Source organism: Equus quagga, chromosome 8 (genome assembly GCF_021613505.1).
Source record: "Equus quagga isolate Etosha38 chromosome 8, UCLA_HA_Equagga_1.0, whole genome shotgun sequence".
Taxonomy (NCBI): Eukaryota; Metazoa; Chordata; class Mammalia; order Perissodactyla; family Equidae; genus Equus; species Equus quagga.
In genome coordinates, this window is record NC_060274.1 from 102,452,232 (window position 1) to 102,475,483 (window position 23,252).

Here is a 23,252-nt window from a genome sequence, read left to right on the forward strand (position 1 = left end):
AAATGCAAGTTAGCAGCCATTTGCAAAGAATAGGTACTAAGAAAGCTTCCAGAGTAAAAATTTCTGAATCAATGGAAAAATTCATTTTTGTTGACCACAGACCCTTCAAAACACATTTAATGATCACTTAACTGATGATAGATGGGATTGATAGGTAGTAGACCTGAAACCATGATACTGCCTTAATAAGCCTTGTAGAACTTATTACGAAAATCAATTCAGACTCATTGCTATAAATGTCCGTACAACTTTTTCTCACTAGCACACAAAAACTCACCAGGGTCCATCAATGGATGAGTGACTAAAGAAAATGTGGTATGCATCCATACATGGAATATTATTCAGCCACAAAAAGGAATGAAGTACTGATACATGTTACATCATGGATGAACCAACAAACATTATGCTAAGTGAAAGAAGCCAGACACAAAAGATCACACAACGTATGGCTCCATTTATATGGAATACCAAGAACAGGTAAATCCATAGAGACAGAAACAGAAAGCGGACTAGTGGTTGCCAGAGGGTGGCAACGAGGGGAAGAGGAATGACTGCTAACAGATATGAAGTTTCCTCTTGGGGTGAAGAAAATGTTTTAGAACTAGACAGAGGTGACGATGGCACAACACTGCGAATGTACTAAATGTCACTGAATTGTACTTTAAAATGGTAAATTTTATGTTGTATGAATTAAATTTTTGAAAAAAAGGAAATTGAAAAGAAAAAACCAGAGTGAAAAGCAGATGAAAAATTAACTAGATTAGAAAAAGGGAAATGTAAGTAATATAAGAATAGCTTCAATCAAATGGAACAGGACAATGAAGAAGAGAATGCAAGAATACTGATGGGATAACGGTGGAAACTTAGAGGTACTGGAACAGTTAATTTCCTCTTCTGAGAGAAAGTCTGCTGACTGTATTTTTAAAATCTGAATAAAAATCCCCAAACCTTTTTTTTTTTTTTTGAGGAAGATTAGCCCTGAGCTAACTGCTGCCAATCCTCCTTTTTTTTGCTGAGGAAGACTGGCCCTGAGCTAACATCCATGCCCATCTTCCTCTACTTTATATGTGGGACGCCTACCACAGCATGGCTTGCCAAGCGGTGCCATATCCACACCCGGGATCTGAACCAGCGAACCCCAGGCCACTGAAGTGGAATGTGCGTGCTTCACCACTGAGCCACAGGGCAGGCCCCGGCAAATATTTTAAAGTTTAAAGATCTTGGGAATCCTGGTCAATCTCCCCAGTCAGATTGAGAAAATAAGGCATTGCCTGACATGAACTAATTTAGTCAATGCCATTCATGAAGTAACTAAAGGCAGAATTATTGCTTAAAATCCAGATTATCTAATCCCAAGGACAGGGACCCTTCTGAACTAAATTCAAGGAAAATTTCTACTATTGTACCAAGCTCTGAGCTAGATGGATTTTTGTGAGACCTGAGACCAAAAACCTTTTGCTTCTTGGGTATTGCACCTTTCAGCTTTAAGAAATGGGCATAAAAAATAAATAAATAAAAATAAAAATCACTCATGGCCTCAGAGAAACCAAAGTAGCTCTGTGAGGGTCCAGGCTGTCTTATTCATAGCACCCTATAATTACTGGCACATAGTAGGCACTCTCATATTTTTAAATGAATATAAAAACTTTTGAATACCTAAAATACGTGGTAAAAAAAAAAAAAAAAACACAACAACTCTTATGATCCCCCACAGGGAACACAACTTGCCACCTATTCAACAATCTCCTAGCCCTTTGACCCACTCTCCAGTTACCTTTTCCTTTTTAACATATCTTCATTATGAAAAGATTAGTTACTTAGCAAGGCTTAAGGTAGCAATCCAAAGTAAAATTTTTTAACTGTAATAAAACATCACTTAAGTTTATTTTGAAAGCCACTTTAACCCAGTGGTGCTGTCTTATTTTGACTCCCTTTTAAACAGAAGCCCCGTACACTGGGGATTTGGAGGGAATCTGGCCCAAGTCCTTTTTAAAGAGCCCCATTTGTGGGTGATTCTGAGAGGTCCCCACATTGAGAATCACTGCCTTAAACTTTTTATTTCTTACTATCAAGAAACGCTAGTCTGTAATGAGCTGAGAAAACATTACACAGAATTTGTGCAACAAAGCTTCTAACACCTGTATAAAACTGAAAAAAACTCTGACTTAATTAGTAAACAGCCAGAGAACTCCAGAGGCTGACAGCCTTTAGAAAGAGGTTGTTAATGATCCGACTAAAACCAGATGCTGATTCTGCCAACTTCTTGTTGAATGGAATAAGTTATTAACTTTTATTTTCTAAGTTAAATGGAGATCCCTTTGTACTCTGAAATGCACTCTATGGACAACATAATGTTTTCCAAAACTTGGAAAACGTGACAGTACACCAATAGTCCTGCAAAGTGGTCAAGGGCTAAGGGGTCTGGGATCCAATGTCAGCATGAACCTTACTTAACGTCTAGGAGAAGTCATACTTTCATCTGTAAAATTGGGAGAGACAGATAAAAGGACCTATTCTTAGGGTTGTGAGAAATAAATGTGCAGATAAAAAGCACTTACCACAATGCCTTAGTAAGGAATCTAATATTATCTAGTATCATTTTATCAATATATTTCTGACTAAATGAAAAGGAAAAGGTTCTGTCAACTAGATAGCAGATCTGCATTATATGATTTTGTTTTTTTAAATGATGAGAGAGAAAATCACAGCTGCAGATCTCAACCTCAAATCGCCAACCCGTCACTCATATTATTTAGATCTAAGGTCACCAATGGTCACACATGGTGGAGAAGCGTGAGGGTAGTAGGAAACGGATGGAAAAAGAGAAAGAATAGCACATTCATCAACGATACAGAACATTGATGGGCTGGATAGGTTTTAAAAATAAAAAGTACCTCCAGTTTGGGAGACACTAAAACTTTACATGAGAGCTAAGAGACCCTCCACAGAGTTCAAATGCAACATCCAGCTGCATCCTCGCCTCTCTAGAGCGCTCAGCCCACGTTTCCGACCGCGCGCCCGGGTGCCAGCCCCCGCAGTGACAGCGCGCCCCAGGTGCCAGCCCCCCGGCGAGGCGCCCAGCCCGCGCGCCAGGTGCAGGCGCCGCCCCGCCCGCCGCGATCCCGGGGCGGGGGACGCCGGGAGAGGGATGCCCGCGCCGGGGCGGCGGCCGGGACGCTGGCCAGCCGGGCTCAGGGCTCCCCGGTCCAGCCCGCGCCCTCCCCGCGGCCAGAGGCGCCACGGCGACCTGGGCGCGCCCTTCGGCCCGCCCCCGACCAGCGGTGGCGGAGGGAGCGAAGGATGAAGGTGAAGGTGGGTACCCGGCTGCTCGCAGCCTCCCTCCATCCTCCCCGCCCTCGGCCGCTGATCCGTTCGCCTCCCCGTGCGTCTCACCGGCCTCCCCTCCGCCTCCCCGCCGTCAGTCCTGCCGGAGGCCGACGGGAGCCGTCGCCACCGCCTCCCGCTCGCTCCTCCGCTTCCTCCCGGGCTCCTCCCGCTGCCCCTCACCCCCGCGAGTGGCCAGGAAGAAGCCAGCTCGCCGCCGGGCCTCCTCCCCCGCTTCCCCGCTGTGACCAATGGGCCCCCGCCGCCGGGAAGCCGCGCCCGCCCCCTGGCGGTGGAGGACCGAGCGGGCGCTCCGGCCGGCCGCCGAAGGGAAGGGCCCGAGAGCCGAGGGAGGGCTCGGCTGTGCCGCCCGCCGCCCCCCGGCTCCGCGCTGCGCAATCTGGATTTGCCACGTGGGAGCGGCAGTACTGGCGGCTGGCGCCGGGTAGCACCCAAGAGAAGAGGAGACGTGTCACTCCCTCCTTCCCCCCATTCACACACACTTTCATGATCCTGACCTTAAAGGCAGAAATTTTCAAATAACCAGTCCCATTCTAGAAATCCACCGGATAGGATTATGAGATGGTCATATCAACGATCTTGAGCAACTCTCTTTAGACTCCTTAACAGCTAGCTAACCTATCGTGAAAATAGTACCTGTCCAGAGCCCTAGAAGGTTGGCAACGCTGAACGTCTGACCCAAGGAGAAAACTAGTCCTTGTATTTTGCACATAGCTTTTGTTTAAATTATTTAGCAACACAACAGTTAGAAAAGTTTTTTTCCTCTACTCACATTTTTTCCACGATTGTTCATAACTGAGAAGTCAGTCCAAATCTCACTATACAAAACCTGAGGACACGAAATTGTTTCATAATTCAGATCCAGATTCCAGAATAATTAATAACTGTTAACTATCATTATTAACTATTCTTAGGTAGAATAGCGGGACAATACATGGTTGTAGAAATTAAACTGCATTGAAGAAATAATAGGGTTTGACCATAGTAAGTATTCTACCAAGTCTTAGCTTTCTTCCAAAAATATAAAACATAACTGAGATCATAGCAATGAATTCTGGAGTTTGTGTTGCATGGTAGAGGACGGAGCAAATGGATTCTGAGAGCCTTATTTGTGCCAAACCCTTTTGCTGGGGCTTTGGGTGTGTGTTCTTATTTAATGCTCACAGAAGTTATTTGTGTATGACTTTAACAAATCAAAAAACCAAGACTCCAACACTGAGCTTAAATAACTTACTCAAAAATATAAGATAGTAAGTTGTAAAGTTGGAATTCCCGCCTAGTCCCTCCAGTTCCAAACAAACAAGGCACTTTGTTTTTCGAGGTACCAAAACCACAACGTTCACTGTCACCATGTCTCCCTAGTTCCCCATGTCCCACTGAAAGAATTTACGAAGGCTCTTGAGTAGGGAGGTCAGGCCATATTTGTGAAAGAGCTTTTTGCTCCATAATCGAATTGGCCTGTGTGGAAATGACATATGCCATATGCCTAGAGCGCTACGCTTGAAACAATTTCTAGGCTGAAAGTATGTTTAATATTCCATTAGCCAGTGACCATAATATATAGCTTAGAACCCTTCAGTAGGTGATGAAATTAATAATAGTAGGTCACAGCCGACTTTTTGTTGTTGTTGATTCACTGAAATGGAATAGAACTAAAAAGTGAGTTCATAGCACAACTTGAGGTGAAGTATTGTTTCATGAAACATTTGTATAGTGTTAGGTGTGGGTGACAATGTCCTGGGTTACAGTGTAACATTTCTTAATGTGGATTACAATGTTTAAAAGTTGGTAAATCACTGCTTTAGAAGACGTAATCAACCAGGTTTTTCACCTGCCTTTTTATTTGGCAAGAGGTGGGGGAGGCAGAAGTCATCAGGATTAATGATTAAGTTTAGTAAGACTACAGAGAGCAAACCTTTGCAACTCCAGCAGGCTTAATCCAAACAGGTATTGCTTTGTTACATAATGATAGATAATGAGCGTTTATATTTTTAAAGTCAATATTTATTATATATTTACTCTGTGTCAGGCTCTTTTTAAGCACTTTATGTATATTGACTCATTTAATCCTCACAACAATCCTTTAATTCAGAGGAGAAACGTGTGAGACTGAAAGGGAGAGTTGCTCAAGATCCTGTGGTCAGTACCTGACTGAACCAAGATTCAGCCCCATATGCCCAGCCCCACAGCCCATCCCTTGTATGTACTTGAAAAGGAAAGTTCATTTCAAGGGTGCAGAGTTTTGTATAAAGCTACGACTTATATTATACTATTTCCCATATAAGGATTACATAATATTGCTAAATATAAAACTCGATGAAAAGCCTCCAAATTTTAATTGGACCCATTCTCAAGCAGAATATTCCATTTGGCACCAGTTTTCTGTATATGGAGGAGCAGATTGCCTGCAAATACGGCCGCCAGGACTTCCTCCCTTTCCTGTGACTTCATGCCGCTTTTACCATCAAGAGGTGGAGTCTGGACTCCCTGCTCTTGTTGTTAGGCTACCCCTCAGACTGGTTTTGCCCTTTAGACTTGTTTTGCCCTTTGCAACTGAAGTGATGCTGTGTGGCTTTTGGGTCTTGAAGCTTCCATTTTCACTGTCTTGGGATTCAGTCACCATATAAAGAAACTCATCTTGCATGTTTCAGCCCCGGCTAAGCTCCTGGCTGAATGCACCACATACGTAAACCCAGACATTACCAAGTGGGAACTGCCTAGTTAAGACCAGCCAGCCCACAGATTCTTGAGAAACAATTGTTTGTTGCTGTTTTAAGTTGCTAAGTTTTGTGGTAGTTTTTTTGCATAGCCATAGATAACTGAAACGTGGAGGAAAAAGTTTGTTAAAAAAAAAAGTTGACCTGCTCTGGGAGTAGGGTTACTTTAAAATATTAAAGCATGTTTATATTGGATTATAAAGTCAAACCTGTAGAGAGAGAACCGGAAACTTGCGTAGTTTTAAAAGAATAGCAGGGGGCAAAAACAGAGGTAGAATAATAAAAAGAAGAGTGAAAGCGTGGAATTTCAGACCTATACCGGGTTTAATGCCACACTCAGCTGTGGTTTGAAAACTGTCATTTAGAAGGTTCACAACAACGTGCATTCAGAACTCTCAAACTTCGTCCAGCCTGTTGCTGTAAGCCATGGGACACTGGCGTTAACTTCCTTCTTCCCACAACCTCCTTTCCTGCCGAGCCAGGCCAGTCATCACATGAGCCAGGATGCATCCTCCGCGTCTCGGTAGCCTCCACATTTCCCCGCCTTGGCTTTTTCACAGCCTGTGTTGGCCTAGTGAGCCAGCTGGACTTTGCCTAAATGCTTCCCCCTAAATTCCCCTCCTTTCCTTTCCTTTGATGTGTTTACCATTTTAATATAAATTTTACCATTTTACCCATTTTTAAATGGACAGTCCAGTAACATTAAGTACCTTCACGTTGTTGTGCAACCAGCACTAGCATCCACCCCCAGAACTCTTTTCATTTTGAAAAACGGGAACTCTGTACCCGCTAAACAATACCTGCCCGTTCCCCTGTCCCTCTAGCCGGTGGCAGCTACCATCCTACTTTCTATGAGTTTTCCTACTTTTAATACCTTATATAAACAAAATAGTGGTTTAAAAAGCTGATATGCCCACAGCTTTCATGACATTTAATATATAAGCACACAGTCTATACAAAATAAGTGATTTAATTTACTATAAAACATATATATGATACAATGAGATCATATTATAACAAATGTATCATTGCATAAAGAAGGACTCTCGCTTTCCATCCATTGCTGCTTTTCTAGCAACATACAAGAAAATTCTAGATACCATAAAAATTTGGATTATTTTAACGATAGCTTTTTGATTCTACTCCCTAGGAGATTCTGGTTAGATCTTTTCATCTTTCAGTGTGGGAAAATTTGGCATTTTGTCTTGGTTATAAATCATATTAAATGATATGCTGAATATGGTAACCCACATCTGAAATGTCTATTTTGGAATCATGACTACAAAGTAACTCCCATTTCCCTGAAATTATGTACAAGTGTGTATTATAAACAATTATTAAGATTATTAGTGGTTTCTTCAGAATAGTTTATTATTCTGTCTTATAAAATATTACCTCCTAGAAAAGTTTCTGACTCAGCAGCATAATCTTTATATATTTCGGATATTAACCCCTTTTTGGATATCTGATTTTCAAATATTTTCTTCCACTTGGTGAGTTGTCTTTTCATTTTGTTGATAGTTTCCTTTGCCCTGCAGAAGCTTGACATAATCCATTTTAGTTCTCTGTAGTCCATTTGTTTATGTTTTGTTTTTTATTTGTTTTATTTATTTCTTTGGTTTCCCTTCCCTGAGGCGACATGACATTCAGAAAGATACTGCTAAAACTGATGTCAAAGAGCTTACTGTGTATGTTTTCTTCTAGGAGTTTTATGGTTTCTGGTCTTACATTCAAGTCTTTGATCCATTTTGAGTTAGTTTTTGCATATAGTCTAAGATAATGGTCTACCTTCCTTCTTTTGCTTATGGCTGCCCAGTTTTCCCAGCATCATTTATTGAAGACACTTTCCTTTCTCCATCAGCATCATAATATAAAAAATACTTTTTTGAAGTCTCATATGGCAATATTACCTGTTTGTAATACCAGGCAAAGATGCAGAAACCATGGATCACCCTCAGTGCAGACACACACACACACTCCCAGACACATACAGAAACTCCTTGCTTATACATAATATATACATAGTCTATATTTTAAAATACATAGTTATCAGATCTTGGGGAGAAGATACTTTTTCTTTTACTGCCAAAGAGCAAATGGGAAAATGTGACTACACCCCTGACATTCATATTATTCTAAGTAAATGAATGAATCAGCCGTACATTAAGTCATCTAAAAGCTCTTCTTTCCTCATCTCATTAAAAAAAAAAAAAAGTTCACCAGAAAACTGTGAGAAGAAACAACTGAACAAAAACTGAACAAAGTTTGTGTTTTCCTAAAACATAATTGCTTCAGTCTGTAACTTCAGTTCTTGATTAAGAACTGAATATAGGAACCCTTTAGTCTAAGCACAAAATGATTCACTGTGACTGTGGTATTTTTATTAAACATTAAGATCTCTGGTTACATTAAATTGAAATGCGTTGTTTGCTTTGAAAGGCAAAGCCTAGGAATATGGGTAACAAAATATCATCCAATTGTTACTATTGCATCAAGACCTGCTCTCTAGTGGATTTCATGGTCACTAAAGATAATTCAGCAGCGCACCAGGAGGCCACAATCCCATGTGGTTACAGCCGGTCTAAGAAGTATACAAGTGGCAAGACAAAACCAAACCTACTCCAGATGGCATGGTTGCCATCTTTGTGTGCTCTTTTCATGTAGTTTTATACACTCTCTTAAATTTGTTGAACCTTTTCCATAACATTATTAATTTCAATATCACCTGTCCGAGGAATTAGATGGAAACATGGAATCCCAGACAATGCCATTGACTTCCAAATCTTGCAGGCTGTATGATTTGTGCAAGGCTCGATGTGCAAAATGCCTGTCCTTGATATGGGTATGCCTGTCCATGACCTGGATATGGAATTGGAATCAGCCTACCTATCCAAATTTGTTTTGTTAACTGCATTTTCAATTTTAGGTCACTTTCTATTGCAGTGTTGCCCCCTCCCCCATGTAAAAGGTACCACATCTGAGTTATTCTGAAACTGTATCCTGATTAAATATGAGCAAATATTGATGAGTCCCTAAACTGATCATTTTTGCACTCTTATTTTGAAATGTTTCTTGTAGAACTGCTGTGGCCTCACTGAGGTTTGGTACATATTTTTAAGTGTAATTTATTTACCCGGAGAAGTTCTGCTCAAATATAGCATCTGGTATTTTGTAGACTTCTATCCAATAGTCAAATTTTCCAGCTCTATTCATGAAGCGAAAGCCATTGAAATTGTTCACTTCACTTTAAAAAATCAGGAGTGGGAAATTTAATCTTCAGTTTCTATAGATTCCAAAATAATGTCGCCTTCCCAAATTCTCCTTCTCTTCCCTACCTCCCAGACGCCATTCCCTAACCCCATAATTTTTTAACTCATTGAAAGGCCTGTGATGGGACAGTTTGGTTGGATTTGGAGTCAGACAGATGAATTTAGATCCTGGCTCTATCTATTACCACTTGCTAAGGGACCTCAGGCAAGTTGCTCAGCCTGTGCAAGCCAGTTTCCTCCCTGTAAGTGGGAACTATCACAACTACCTCACAGAAGTTTTTTTTTTCTTCTTTTCTTTAGAAGTGGAGAACACTTAGTATAGTTTTTAGTATAGGAGACAAAAACTCATTTGCCATATATAGTTCCAGAGAATTCTTAAATGCCCTCACCCTCTTTCCACTTGATCTGCCTACAAAACTTTGGTGCAAGATCTGCTTATCAGTTCAGGCTACCAGTTGTGCTGGAACTCTGCATGGTCTTATTTTAGTACTCTCTAAAACACTTGGACTCATTTTTGCGGGCTTTTATTGTTCATTTATTTTCTGTACTATCCTTCGCACACAGCCTGTGCTAATTAAGAGCTGACACCTCATGCCTCCTCGCCTGCTTGCCACCATCCAGCCCAGCAGAGCTGTCATCTCTCCATCACCAGTGGTATACCTACTAGTCTTCTCACTTGGTATCTTAGTGCATTTCCTGAGGTAGAGATGGAGTATTCCCAGCATCAAAATAATGTCAGACACACAAAAGATTTCCCCAAATCTTTATTGAATGAAAAGATTAATTTGCTGTATAGAACAACTTTGAGCTCCCTGAAAACTTTTAAATAAATTTCACTTTCAAGAGCATACACACATTCTGGCAACCACTAACCATTATCCGTCTCTGTAATTTTGTCATTTCAAGAATGTTATATAAGTGGAATCACACAGTATGTAACCTTTGGGGATTGGCTTTTTTCTAGTCAGCATAATTCTCTTGAGATTCACCAATTTGTTTTCCTCAAGGATAAGGCTGGGGGTGGACCACAAAAGGAGGTGAGTGTGGTTATAAAAGCGCAATTTGAAGGATCCTTGTGGCAATAGTTCGGTTTCTTGACTGTGGTGGTGTGTACATGAACCAACACAGGTGGTCAAATTACGTAAACTAAATACACACACACAAATGAGTACAATTAAAACTGAGGAAATCTGAATAAGATTGTTGGAGTGTATCTATGTCAGTATCCCAGTTGTAACCTTGCACTGTAGTTTTGCAAGACGTTGCCATTTGAGGAAACTGGATGGGGGTACACGGATCTCTCTTTTATTTCTTACTGCTGCATGTGAATGTACAATGATCTCAAAAAGTTTACGATTATACCTGAGGTGTTTTTGACTATTAGAGTAAGACAGCATTCTTGAAGAATCATGTAATTTGAATGTCAGTTGTTAAAAGAGCTTGAGAGATTTTGCACTTGCACTTTGATTTTAAAGAATTCAAATGGTATATATCATGTAAGGAACCTGAGGCAATTGTCTCTTTAGTTTCTAAGATAAAATTGGTTCTACTATTATACACCAAAGTGATGGAAACTAATTTCTACAAACAGCCCAAGGGAATGACGGATATATTAGTTTCCTAGGGCTGCCATAACAAATTGCCACAATCTAGGTGGTTTAAACAACAGAAATTGTTTCTTTCACGGTTTTGGAGGCCAGAATTCTGGAACCAAGGTTTTGACAGGGTCATACTCTCTCTGGAGGCACGAGGGGAGAATTCGTGCTTTCCTCTTCCAGCTTCTGGTGGTTCCAGGCATTCCTTGGCTTGTGAAGGCATCACTCCAATCAATGTGTCTGTCTTCACCTGTCGTTCTCTCTGTCTTCGCCTCTTCTGTGTTTTATAAGGACACTTGTCATTGGATTTAGGGCCCTCTGGATGATCCTGTATGATCTCGTCTCAAGATCCTTGGTTTAATTACATCTACAAAGAACCCTTTCCCAAATAAGGTCACCTTCATGAGTTCCAGGGATGAGGATGTGGACATATGTTTTTGGGGGCACCATTCATCTTACTACAATGAGCAACAATTAATTCATCCATTCAGTCTTTCAAGAAATATTCCTTGAGCTCCTTATAGGAACATAATACCATCCTAGGAAAGAGGAGCCATGTACCATGGCATCTATGAAATGCTTGTAATCACACTTTGGGGAAAATACATGCCAAAGCTTAGTGACGGTAGATACAAGGAATGCAGAAGTACAAGTGAGGGCAGGGGTCAAGCTCAGGAGATCCAAGAAGGTTGTCTTTTGTCAGCTGGCTTTAGGTTGGTTTCTCATGGCCTTTACCAAGGAAAACTACCTTGAGATGGGCCTTAAAGGCTGGTGGATTTCATTTCAGGATTGAAGAATAATGTGGACAAAGGAATTGTGGTGGAAATGACCACCATGACTGAATGTAAGTATGAAGAAATAAAACTGACTTGGGCAAACGGCTGATATAGAGGTATATGACTGGGAAATTTACGTTGAAGCTCGATCCCAAAGGGTCATGAGTGCAATCAAGGAAGTTTAAGATAAAGGAGAGCCATGGAATGCTTCTTAACAAAGTGTGGCACTAATTGATTGTATTTGGGAGGCTCTGACAGGGAAGTGCCCACAAGGAGAGACCAGCTGGGGAGCTCTGACACAGAGCTGGGCAAGAATAGAGAAGTTCTGAGCTCATCTGGCAACAGTGGGAATTGAAAGAAACTGAAGGGTATGGGAGATACCCAAGGTAGGCTTTATGGGAGCTCTCATTCATATAGGGCCTATTTAGTCAGGGTTCTCCACAGAATCAGAACCAATGGGATAGTATAAATAACTGGCTCATGCTATAATGGCAGCCGATGAGTCCCAAGGTCTGTGGGTGAATTGGCAAGCTGGGACCCAGAAGAGCCAGTAGTGTAGTTCCAGTCTGAAGGCCAGCAGGTTTAAGACCTGGGAAGAGTCTGAAGGCAGGAAAAAGCCCATGTTCCAGTTTGAAGGCAGTTTGGCAAGAGGAATCCTCTCTTACTCAGAGGAGGGTCAGTCTTTTTGTTCTAGTCAGGCTTCAACCGACTCGATATAGCCCACTTCCATTTGAGAGGGCTATCTGCTTTACTCAGTCTGCTTATTTAAATAACTTTATCCAAAAACATCTTCACAGCAACACTTAGAATAATGTTTGACCAAATATCTGGGCACCCTGTGGCCCAGTCAGGTTGACACATGGAACTAATCATCACAGCTCCACCCTTAGGACTCTGCTTGGGGTTTAATGCTGTGGTCACTGTCTTAAAATTCTTAATTTTGTCTTTGAATCTGTCTTTGGTAAGTGAGATCTGGGGGCAATGAAGCATGCTTTTGAGGCTTGGAGCCACCGTTCACCTGCAATCCTACCTCCTAAAGCCACCCCATCTCCCCAGGATGGGTTCTCTGCGACCAGCCTCACCCCCCTGCTGTCCTAGGCCTTGCCCTACTTCCTCCTCCCTGCCCTAGCCTAGTGACCCCTAATGCCCTCTGCCCCCAGGCGTCCTAGTGCAGGCATGGAGAGGAATGCAGATGGGTATGCATGCCTGCAGCATCTCACAGAGTGACCTGGGGGCCCAGCCCCAGCTGGCAGGGCCATGATGTGTTCAGCAGACAACCCCGTGGGAGTGAGCTCTTATTGTCCCCCAATCCAGGTATAAAGCACATCCTGGCACAGAGGTTGCAATCTTATGGGTCACTGTCCACTAGGAATTTGGGCAGAGGGCTTCCCTGATCCCAACTGGGGCTTGGAAAGTGACCCAGCAGCTGGCAGGAGAGGCTACCTGGCAGCTGTTGTCACTGGAGGGGTCTAAGTGACCCTATGCCTAAAGGAGTGCTACATGAAATCACAAATAAAAAACACCAGGAGGAATTGAGAGAGAAAGCCCATAGAAAGACCATTTAGTTCCTTTAACAGTATCTTCTTTCTGCTTTTTGAATGGGGGCTCTGCATTTTTCATTTTGCACTGGACCCCACAAATTATGTAGTCAGTTGGGAAATACCAAAACGGAAGAATAGACAGGCTTTGTCATCGAATGGATGTGAAAATTGCAGAGACAAAATTATGACTTCAGATGACAAAAAAAGTGGAAGGCTCTATTGCCAGAAATTGCCCTGTCAGAAAGGGAGATAATCTCTGAGGAAGGGGACTAGTCATATAAAGTATGTGAAAACCTGAACTTGTGAGTACGTTAAGCTGCCAGGACTAACAGTCAGGGCCCTGCTTACTGAGTGGGCCCCAGGATGCTCGTCATTCTTGGCTATCAAGTTGTGGAGCTGCCGTCTTGACTCTGGGCAGTCCTCCTTCCACTAAACCTTGTAGTCTTCCAACTCCCCCAAAGCTAGTCTTTGCATGAGGTGCAGCTAAGCTGATTTAGCTTAGAAGGTTCGTGTGTGGACATCTCAAGAAAGAGTGAATAGCTTAAGGGCTGTCGTGACATCTGTGTGTTATTGTACAGCATGTCAGCCTTGACAATGTGGTAATACATTTGTTTTCATTTGAACTGAACACTAGGATAGCCCATTGCCCTAATCAGAAATTCACAATTTCCCACTTGTCTGTTGGGAAAGGCTGCACCCCAGAAACAGCTATGCTATAAGTGCTGCAAATCTCTCTCTGAGCAACTCCAAAGACTTTGCTAATTAGTATAACAAAGGTTAGAAATTGTGTTCACTCATTGGTGAAATCAGTGGTTTTGTGATATATGTGTTAGAAAAAACACTTTAGAACATTCCTTCCCCATCGTATGAACAAGGTATAAGAATCTGGAAAACTTGTGACCTTAAGGATGATCCCTGAAGGCACTGTCTCTAGAATGTTCCCGCCTTCAGAATATTGTGTCAGTATCAAATGAACCTCTTATGCAAGTTGTGTTCAAACTTCTTCAGGGTAGAGAACTGGGACTTCAAAAAGTTTCTAGAAGAGCGTGTAGGAATGGATTTATGCTGTTTTGTGCCCACTTGCTAATAAACATTCAGTAAATGTATATGTGGCAGATTTTGGTCCAAGACTCACTTTGATTATAAACTGTTAGCAAGTTTGTGGATATTAGTTAATCCTCAATCACCTCTGTTGGCAACTACCATTAACTGTAACAAATAATCGAAAACCTGTAATGAGCAAAGTGGCTTAGGACAGGTTCAAACCCTTCATAAACTTGCATACCAGCTGCAGACAGACACCCAAGGGGCAGATGGTATTCACTAGAGTGTGAGGCGAGTCCAGGGCTAATGGAAATTTGTGAGGTGAGTTTCAAAGAGGAAAGGCTTAGAATTTGTCTTTGAAATTTGAAAGAGAAATCCGAGAAAAGGAATGGATCATCTTGGCTCTGAAAAGATCTTTGCAGTGATGTCGAAGTGCAAATATCCAGAGAGAAGAAAAAGGAAATGCCAAAAGACAGTCTTAATTTCCTGGAGATGTTGATGTGTCATTGTGAAAAATAGACACATGGAGATTAAAAAAAAAGTGCGAAAGGAGTCCAGAAATATGCAAGATAAAATTACTTTTAAAAAAAGTTTTCCTTTTTATTAGTTCCTTTCCTTTTCAGTTCTTTTGCCCCTATATTTAGATGCCTATCTGATGAAAAGCAGGGGATCCCTTTCACAGAAAAAATATTGGAAGAAAATAGAATCAAGGTCCTTAGCCCAACAAAGGGGCCACCTATCAGGCATTTCTGAGACCTCATGGTTTCCTTGAACAGATTCAATTTTCTTAGAAGGAAGTTCAGTTCAAAATAGCATTTTTCCTCTTTGCTATGCCCATTATTCCAGAAGGTAGATGAACCTTCTCATGCCCCTCCGTGGACATCAGATTACAATCACCTGAACTACCCTTTCAATTACCAAAGGCTGCTGAGCAGATCACCCCATTGGCCAGGTCCCCTTCTGTATCGTTATTTCCTTTCCAAATGCTAAAATAGCTTCCTAGAGGTAAAATGAATTTAGTGGACTGACAGAAAGACTGTTTCTCATATAAGGCTGTTCCTATACTTCTCCACAACATGTAACACAAAGGATATAACTGTGTTCAGAATTTCATCTTGTAAGGTTAGCATTTTATGGGATCTTTTATAAAGGCCGCGCTGCAAAGGCTCAGTGGTTGGTTATTTACACACATTTGACCAACTGTACTAAAACAAATATTACTAAGCACACCTGATATGTTTAGCTTTAGTTTCTTAATCTAGATAAACTTTAGGACTTTTAAGAGTCATCCCTTAAGACCTTTACACTTTTTGCATGGTCATTTTTCATTGTAAAGTTTAAATAACCTTAAATGGCATTTGAATTACATTGAATGTGGAATACTGCAGTTTTCTACTGCTTTTAACATGTCATATATGTAAAAAGGGAAGAGTGTAGACAGAAAGGACATAATAATCTGAGGCCTCCCTTAAGGGCTGGTTCCTGAGGCTCATTTTACCACAATTAACTGCTAGTTCCTCCACAGATCCTGCTTGTCACTTCTCTCCGTGGATTCCATACATCACCACCACCACCATAAACCAATCTTTGGGCTATTTTGACCCCCTCTTTCTCCTGGTCTGAGTAGGAGGAGAAAGATCCTTTCACCTTGGTTACTTCTGAGCAAGTTACAGTTTGACAAAATGGATTCTTCTGGAGGCTAGGAGAAAACAAAAATTGAAATAAGGAAAAGTAACAGAGAAACAGAAAGAGAGGGTATCTTAGAGCAAAATGGCATTTCTTAAAGTAAACAAGGTCAAGCTACATATGGACTTGGCTGGAAAAAGTTTTCAGGACAAACATCCAAATCTCCAAGCAAATAAGCCAGTGGGAGACCTGACCTCTGGTATCTTTATGCTGTCCCAGTAGCTAGACAAGGCGGGTGAGTCAATGGGGATTCACTCCCTCCCAGAGCCTTCCGTTTCAGTTTTCCTTTTGAGTTTATGCTGTTGCCTGTTGCCTGGTCCTGGGCTGGGCTTCCAACTGTGTCAATTGTGTGTGACTCTCACTTTCTTAAGAGCTCTGTGCCCCATCTGGTTAAGAAAGCTAATACCACATGACTTTATGGCCAATAACAGCTTGAAACACTGTACGTTTATTCTCTCAAAGTTCTTGGCGCCGGAAGTCCAAAATCAATGTGTTGGCAGGGCGGCACTCCATCTGGAGTCTCCAGGAGAGAATTCTTGCTTGCCTCTTCCAGCTTCTGGTGGCTGTTGGCACCCCCACTCTTCCTGCTTGTGGCCACATCACCCCAATCTCGACCTCCATCTTTATATAACCTTCTCCTCGGTGTCTGTCTTCTCCTCTGTGTGTCTCTTATAAGGACACTTGTCATTGGATTTAGGGCCCATCTGGGTAATCTAGATTGATCTCTCTATGTCAACATCTTTAACTTAATCATATCTGCAAAAACTGTTTTTCCAAATAAGGTAAAATTCACAGATTTTGGGGACTAGGACATGGGCATATGATTTGGGGAGCTTCTATTCAATCCACTACACCTTAATATCCATTCAAGTTTTTTTTTTCATAGATAAACCCTGATATTTATGTCAAGTATCTCAAAGTCAAACTTTTAAGGTTAAAAAAAACTCTTCCAATCTACAGTCTAGATTTACTTTTCATGGAGTCTGTCAGTAGCTAGGCCTTGCTCAGCTTGGACTCTTGGCAGCTATGAATGACTGACTGATCAATTTTGTGGCTGCTGTATTTTTTACAAATCTTTTTTTAAGGGCCAATCTTTCGTTTTAAAAATACGGATCTATAGTCTGCCTACTGATGTCCTTAGTACCCACAGTGAACACCTAACTAGCTTTTAGGCTGCTTGGCCCATGATCATGGGTTTGCATTTTGTCAGAAAACCTTTTTGACAAAATTGGCACAATCTTAGAGTTCAAATAAAATAAACAGTAACAAATTTTCCTCAAAAATGTTGTCACCACTAATAATTAAATTTTCAAACCTTTAGCTAGTTTTTCTGGGATTATGAACCCACTTGCATTCTGGACACACACACAAATATGCACACGTGCGTGCACACGCACGGAGTTCATTGCGCAATGTCATTCTTTTATAGGTATACCAGTTTGATATCTTTCACTTAATATCAATTTTCTCAATTGTTCACGGTAAAACATATGGAAATATGGGATACTTCCCGCAATACTAAACGAATCAAATCAATATTTAGTGTTTATGTAAATTTTTTTTGAAGTTGAGCTAAGTTTTTGATTTTGTTTCTTTTTATTTTTTCTCCTAAATAAGGGTTGTCATGTTTTTCATTTGCTTAGTTTTCTATGTATTTATAATTAATTCATTCCCACACTTTCCTAGAGATGTGTGACTCTCTGGTCAACAGCATACAACACACTAGATGATGTACCAGTTCCATTTTATGAAGTCTTCATTCCTGCCACCCCTCTATCCTTCTGCTCGAGGCTGCTGCACAGTTCTGTTGTAGGACTTTCCTTCACCACCATCCTGAAGACTCTAATGAGGTTTCTAAAAATAGCATTTCTCCCGCTTCTCATCCTCTTCCTTGTCTGTATTGGCTTTGCTTTCTGCCTTTCTCTTAGGGGCTTTCCTCAGGCGCCCAGTGGCTCTTGGCTGTTGGCTTCTATTTAAGAGCGGGCCACTATAAAAGCTGACTGGATGCCTTACGTGCAGTTGTGGTGGCCCAGGTTCAGAAGCCGTGTTCTAGGTTGTGACTTGTAGATCATGATACCAACCACAAAAATGTTTATTTTCCATAATCTATGCATAATTCATTTCCACTCTACCTAAACTCCTGTCCAAGGTTTACATAGCCCGACATAACCTGGCACTTTCCTATCTCCCTAACCTCATTCCTTCCTCTCCCCTGTTCTCTTTGCTCCAGGCGTCTTGGCCTTCTTGCTGTTCCTCAACCTGCCAGGCTGGTTCCTGCCTCATGGACTTTACACTTACTGTTATCTCTACCTGGAATTTTCTTTTCCCAGATCCTCGCATGACTGCTTTATCTTATCATTTAGTTCTCTGATCAGTTCTCAGTAGGGTAGATTTGCCTGACCTCCCCACCTCAAGACTCAGCAGCCCCAAATACTCTATTTTCTTCATAGTATTAATAGTAGATTTATATTCGCTTTTTGTCTACTTGTTTGTTGTTTATCTCTGCCACAAGAATTTAAGCTTCACTTTCTCTTGTTCTTTCTTAAGGACATAGAATAGTGTCTACTACCTAGTAGGGCTCAGAAAATATTTATTCAAAGAATGAATGAAGACTACCATGACTAACACAATATCTCCTGTGAAGAATAAGTATTTCAACAAAGGAAGTACAGTTGGAGATGATAACACAATCACTTTTTAGAGGTTTTATTCTAAATTTCCAAGTTAAACCTGCTTTAAAGAGCTCTTCTCTCTTAAGAAGCCATCTTCATCACCACGTATGGTATATGTAGAAAATTTTTCTTACAATAGAAATATTGTACAGTTTCTACCTCAGTTCAACAAAAAAATATGGGAGTACCTTCTATATACCATGCATTGTATTGGCAATTCAGTTTACCAAGATTTTAAAATACCTAATCTTATGCATGAAACTAAACTAAACTAATCCCTTAATAAATAAATCAGGACTTAAGGCATCTTGATATCAGAAAATATGTTGCTACAATATCAAAGGTCTTTACACAGTCCAAAGTAAACAATTAAAAGTTATGCCATTAAAATGTAAAGCAGGAAACTTCCTCTAGGAAAAGGTCCTTTGGCTAGATACAATTTTTTAATGTATTAAATCTAATCAATTCTGAGCTGGTTATTATCACCACTTGGGAAGAAGGAGGAAGAAAAATTTGTGTGAAACTGTGGGTAGACCTATATTTTCCCCCAACCTACACTCTTTTTATTTTTGTCCCAGGGGAGCTGTTAACAATCACTCTGCATTTATAAAAGTACAGCATTTTATCTCTATCAAATTTTACCACCTTCTGTTGAAGTGATAGGTGAGAACACATCCAGTGACAGACATGAGCTGTGCAAAACCGAGAGGAACTGCACATTACCACACCCACACTGCAGTCCACGTGAAGGGGTTAAATAATCCTACTGCAAGGGAAGACATCGTTGTTTTGGAAGTCGAGCATTATAGTTGCGCATTCCACTTTCATTCCAGAACCCAATCAGGAAGTGACTTTTCCTACCAAAGGGAGCTTGTTATAACTTATCCTAATTTGGCAACAGGATAGAGAATACTACTCAGAGAGAAGAGCAAAGATGTATGGGAGACAGTACTCAGAAAAGAGACAGAGCTCAGGGGTGAGCCAAGAGACATATTAGACATCTGAGTGCCACTTTCTAGCTCTGTGAATTGGCCAAGTTATTAACTTCCTTTTTTTTCTGAGGAAGATTAGCCCTGAGCTAACATCTACCACCAATCCTCCTCTTTTTGCTGAGGAAGACTGGCCCTGAGCTAACATACATACCCATCTTCCTCTATTTTATATGTGGGACGCCTGCCACAGCGTGTCTTGAAAAATGGTGCATAGGTTCTCACCCAGGGTCTGAACCAGTGAACCCTGGGCTGCCGAAGCAGAACACGCAAACTTAACCACTGTGCCACTGGGCTGGCCCTGTTATTAACTTCTTTGACCCTCAGTTTCCTCCTTAGTAAAATGATATAATACCACCTACCACCTAGTCATGTCAGCATTGAATGAGGTAATTTATTTATAATGGGGAACTTTTGTTTTTGGTCATGTGGCATCCCATCTTTTGAGGCCCTGCTTCTCTATTACTACATGTGATTCTAGAGGGCTGTCAGTCATAGGACCCTACCCCATGTTGTCAAGTGTGGGCATATGATCAAGGCTAGGGTAATCAGAATCTCTTTCCAGAAATTTAAATCTTTCTTTTCTTTTCTTTTCTTTTTGGTGAGAAGATTGGCCCTGAGCTAACATCTATTGCCAATTTTCCTCTTTTTGCTTGAGGAAGATCGTTGCTGAGCTAATATTTGTGGCAATATTCCTCCATTTTGTATGTGGGATGGTGCCACGCATGGCTTGATGAGTGGTACGTAGGTCCGTGCCTGGCATTCAAACCCATGAATCCTGGGCCACCAAAGTGGAGCATGCAAACTTAACCACTATGCCACTAGGCTGACCTCCAGAAATTTGAATTTTGAATGGGGACACATTGAGATGGGTGCATTCTTTGAGAGTTGTTGCTCCTGAGATCTTGGGAGCCATTCTGGTTCCTGTCCTGTTAAGACTTGATTGTTCAGTTTTTCCTTTGATTCTCCTAGGAGCGCAGCATTCTTGCATAAGTAGGCCATATTGTTGTCTATTGCTTGTAACAAAAGGACCCATAATAATACAGAATATAAACTGCTTAGCACATTTGCTTAATAAATGCTTAAAAATCACTTTTATTAGTATGCAAAATTTTTGATTTTCAGGGTAGGAAAAATCCGCTAAGCAGTTCTAATTGCCAACTGCTGTCAACAAGGTTGTTTTTTTTTCTATTGTGAGGAGCTATAGTCTTCTATCTTAGGAGAGTAGCATGGTACAGCAGAAAGAATGTCGGGTTGGAGATTAGGTGACTGAGTTCAGGACTGGGTCTTCGACCAGCTTATTTCATGACTTTGGTAAGTCACCCAGCTCCTCCAGGTCTTTCTTCATCTATAGAGTAAGAGTATTGGACTGAATGATCTCTTTTAAATTGGGTTGCTTGCACATTTAACTTTAATAGCAAGACTTTTTTTTTTATTTTTTGCAGAAGTTGATAAGCTGATCTGAAAATTCACATGGAATTGAAAGGGACCCCAAATAGCCAAAACAATCTTGAAAAAGAACAAAGCTGGAGGATTCACATTTCCTAATTTCAAAACTTACTACAAAGCTATAGTAATCAAAACAGTATGGTACTGGCATAAAAATAGACATGTAGACCAATGGGATAGAATAGAAAGGCCAGAAGTAAACCCTCTCATATATAGTCAAATGATTTTTGACAAGAGTGCCAAGACCATAGTCTTTTCAACAAATGGTACTGGGGAAACTGGAGATCTACATGCAAGAGAATGAAGTTGGATGCTTACCTAATGCCATGTTAGAAAATTAACTCAAAATAGATCAAAGACCTAAACATAAGCCCAGAACTGTAAAGCTATTAGAGGAAAACCTAAGGCAATAACTTTCACGACACTGGATTTGGCAGTGGTTTCTTGGATGAAAGGCACAGAAAACAAAGGAAAAATAGAAAATTGGACTTTATGAAATTTTTAAATTTTTGTACATCAAAACGCATGACCAACAGAATAAAAAAGCAACCCACAGAATAGGAGAAAATATTTGCAAATTACATATCTCATAAGGAATTAATGTCTAGAATATATAGAGAACTCCTAAAACTCAACAACAAAAAGCAAATATCGTATTCAAAATGGGCAAAAACTTGAATAGACATTTCTCCATAGAAGATATGCAAATGGCCAATAATCATATGAAAAGATGTTCAACATCACTCACCATTAAGGAAATGAAAATCAAAACTGCAGTGATCCATTAGGATGGCCAGCTTCTATAAAACAAAAAACAGCAACAGAAAATATCAAGTATTGGGGAGGATGTGGAGAAATTGAAACCCTTTTGGGCTGTTGGTGGGACTGTAAAATGATACAGCCGCTGTGGAAAGCAGTATGGCAGTTCTTAAAAAATTAAAAATAGGGACCGGCCCGGTGGCTGAGTGGTTAAGTTTGAGTGCTGCTCTGCTGCAGAGGCCCAGGGTTTCACCGGTTCGGATCCTGGGTGCGGACATGGCACTGCTCGTCAGGCCACGTTGAGGCGGTGTCCCACATGCCACAACTAGAAGGATCTGCAACTAAGATATACAACTATGTACTGGGGGGATTTGGGGAGATAAAGCAGAAAAAAAAAAAAAGATTGGCAACAGTTATTAGCTCAGGTGCCAATCTTTAAAAAAAAATTAAAAATAGATATACAGTATGATCTAGCAATTCCATTTCTGGGTCTGTACCCAAAAGAATTGAAAGCAGGATCTCAAAGAGATATTTGTACATCCATGTTCACAGCAGCATTATTCACAAAAAATAAATTTAGAAGTAACCTAAGTTCCATGGACAGATGAATAGATAAGCAAAATGTAGTAGGTGCATAAAGAGAATATTTTTCAGTCTTAGGAAGGAAGGAGGGGCCGGCCCTGTGGCTCAGCGGTTAAGTTCACACATTCCTCTTCAGTGGCCTGGGGTTTGCCAGTTCGGATCCCGGGTGAGGACATGGCATCGCTTGGCAAGCCATGCTGTGGTAGGCGTCCCATATATAAAGTAGAAGAGGATGGGCACGGATGTTAGCTCATGGCTAATCTTCCTCAAAAAAAAAAAAAAAAGCAAGAAAGGAAGGAAATTCTGACATATGCTAAAACATAGATAAACCTTGGGGACATTATGCTAGATGAAATAAGCCAATAGCAAAAAGATGAATAATGTATGATTCCATTTATATGATATACTTAAAGTAGTCAAAATCATAGACAGAAAGCAGAATGGTGGTTGCCAGGGGTGAGTGGGAAGGGGGAATGGGGCCTTACTGTTTAACAGGTATGATTCAGTTTTGCAAGATGAAAAGCGTTCTGGAGATGGATGGAGGTGGTGGTCGCACAACAGTATGAATGTACTTAATACCACTGAACTGTGCACTTAAAATGGTTAAGACAGTATATTTTGTTATATGTATGTTATCACAGTGGAATAAAAATTGGAAAAAAAAGGGGGGGCTGGGGAAGTGCAGTTGTAGTATGTGTCTGAAGAGCAGAAAGTTGGAGATACGTGAATAGCAGTAAGAACTACCAGGTAGAAGGGAAAATCCCGCACGTGGGGTACTGAATTGTGTTAATTGCAATTAGGGCAGGGCTTTATTTTGTTCCCATAGGA

At 40.9% G+C, this 23,252-nt stretch overlaps 1 protein-coding gene and 1 long non-coding RNA gene across 2 annotated transcripts in view; one reads left to right on the forward strand and one right to left on the reverse strand.

Moving 5' to 3' along the window:
• The window catches only part of FAM3C (FAM3 metabolism regulating signaling molecule C), a 49,096-nt gene extending 45,555 nt beyond the window's left edge, over nucleotides 1-3,541 (reverse strand). Inside the window, exon 1 of the mRNA XM_046669879.1 lies at nucleotides 3,394-3,541. The gene's annotated coding sequence lies outside the window, so the exon portion shown is untranslated. The remainder of the gene's footprint in view (nucleotides 1-3,393) is intronic.
• The window catches only part of LOC124243842 (uncharacterized), a 77,745-nt gene continuing 57,655 nt past the window's right edge, over nucleotides 3,163-23,252 (forward strand). Inside the window, exon 1 of the long non-coding RNA XR_006889791.1 lies at nucleotides 3,163-3,312. This is a non-coding gene — a long non-coding RNA (uncharacterized LOC124243842). The remainder of the gene's footprint in view (nucleotides 3,313-23,252) is intronic.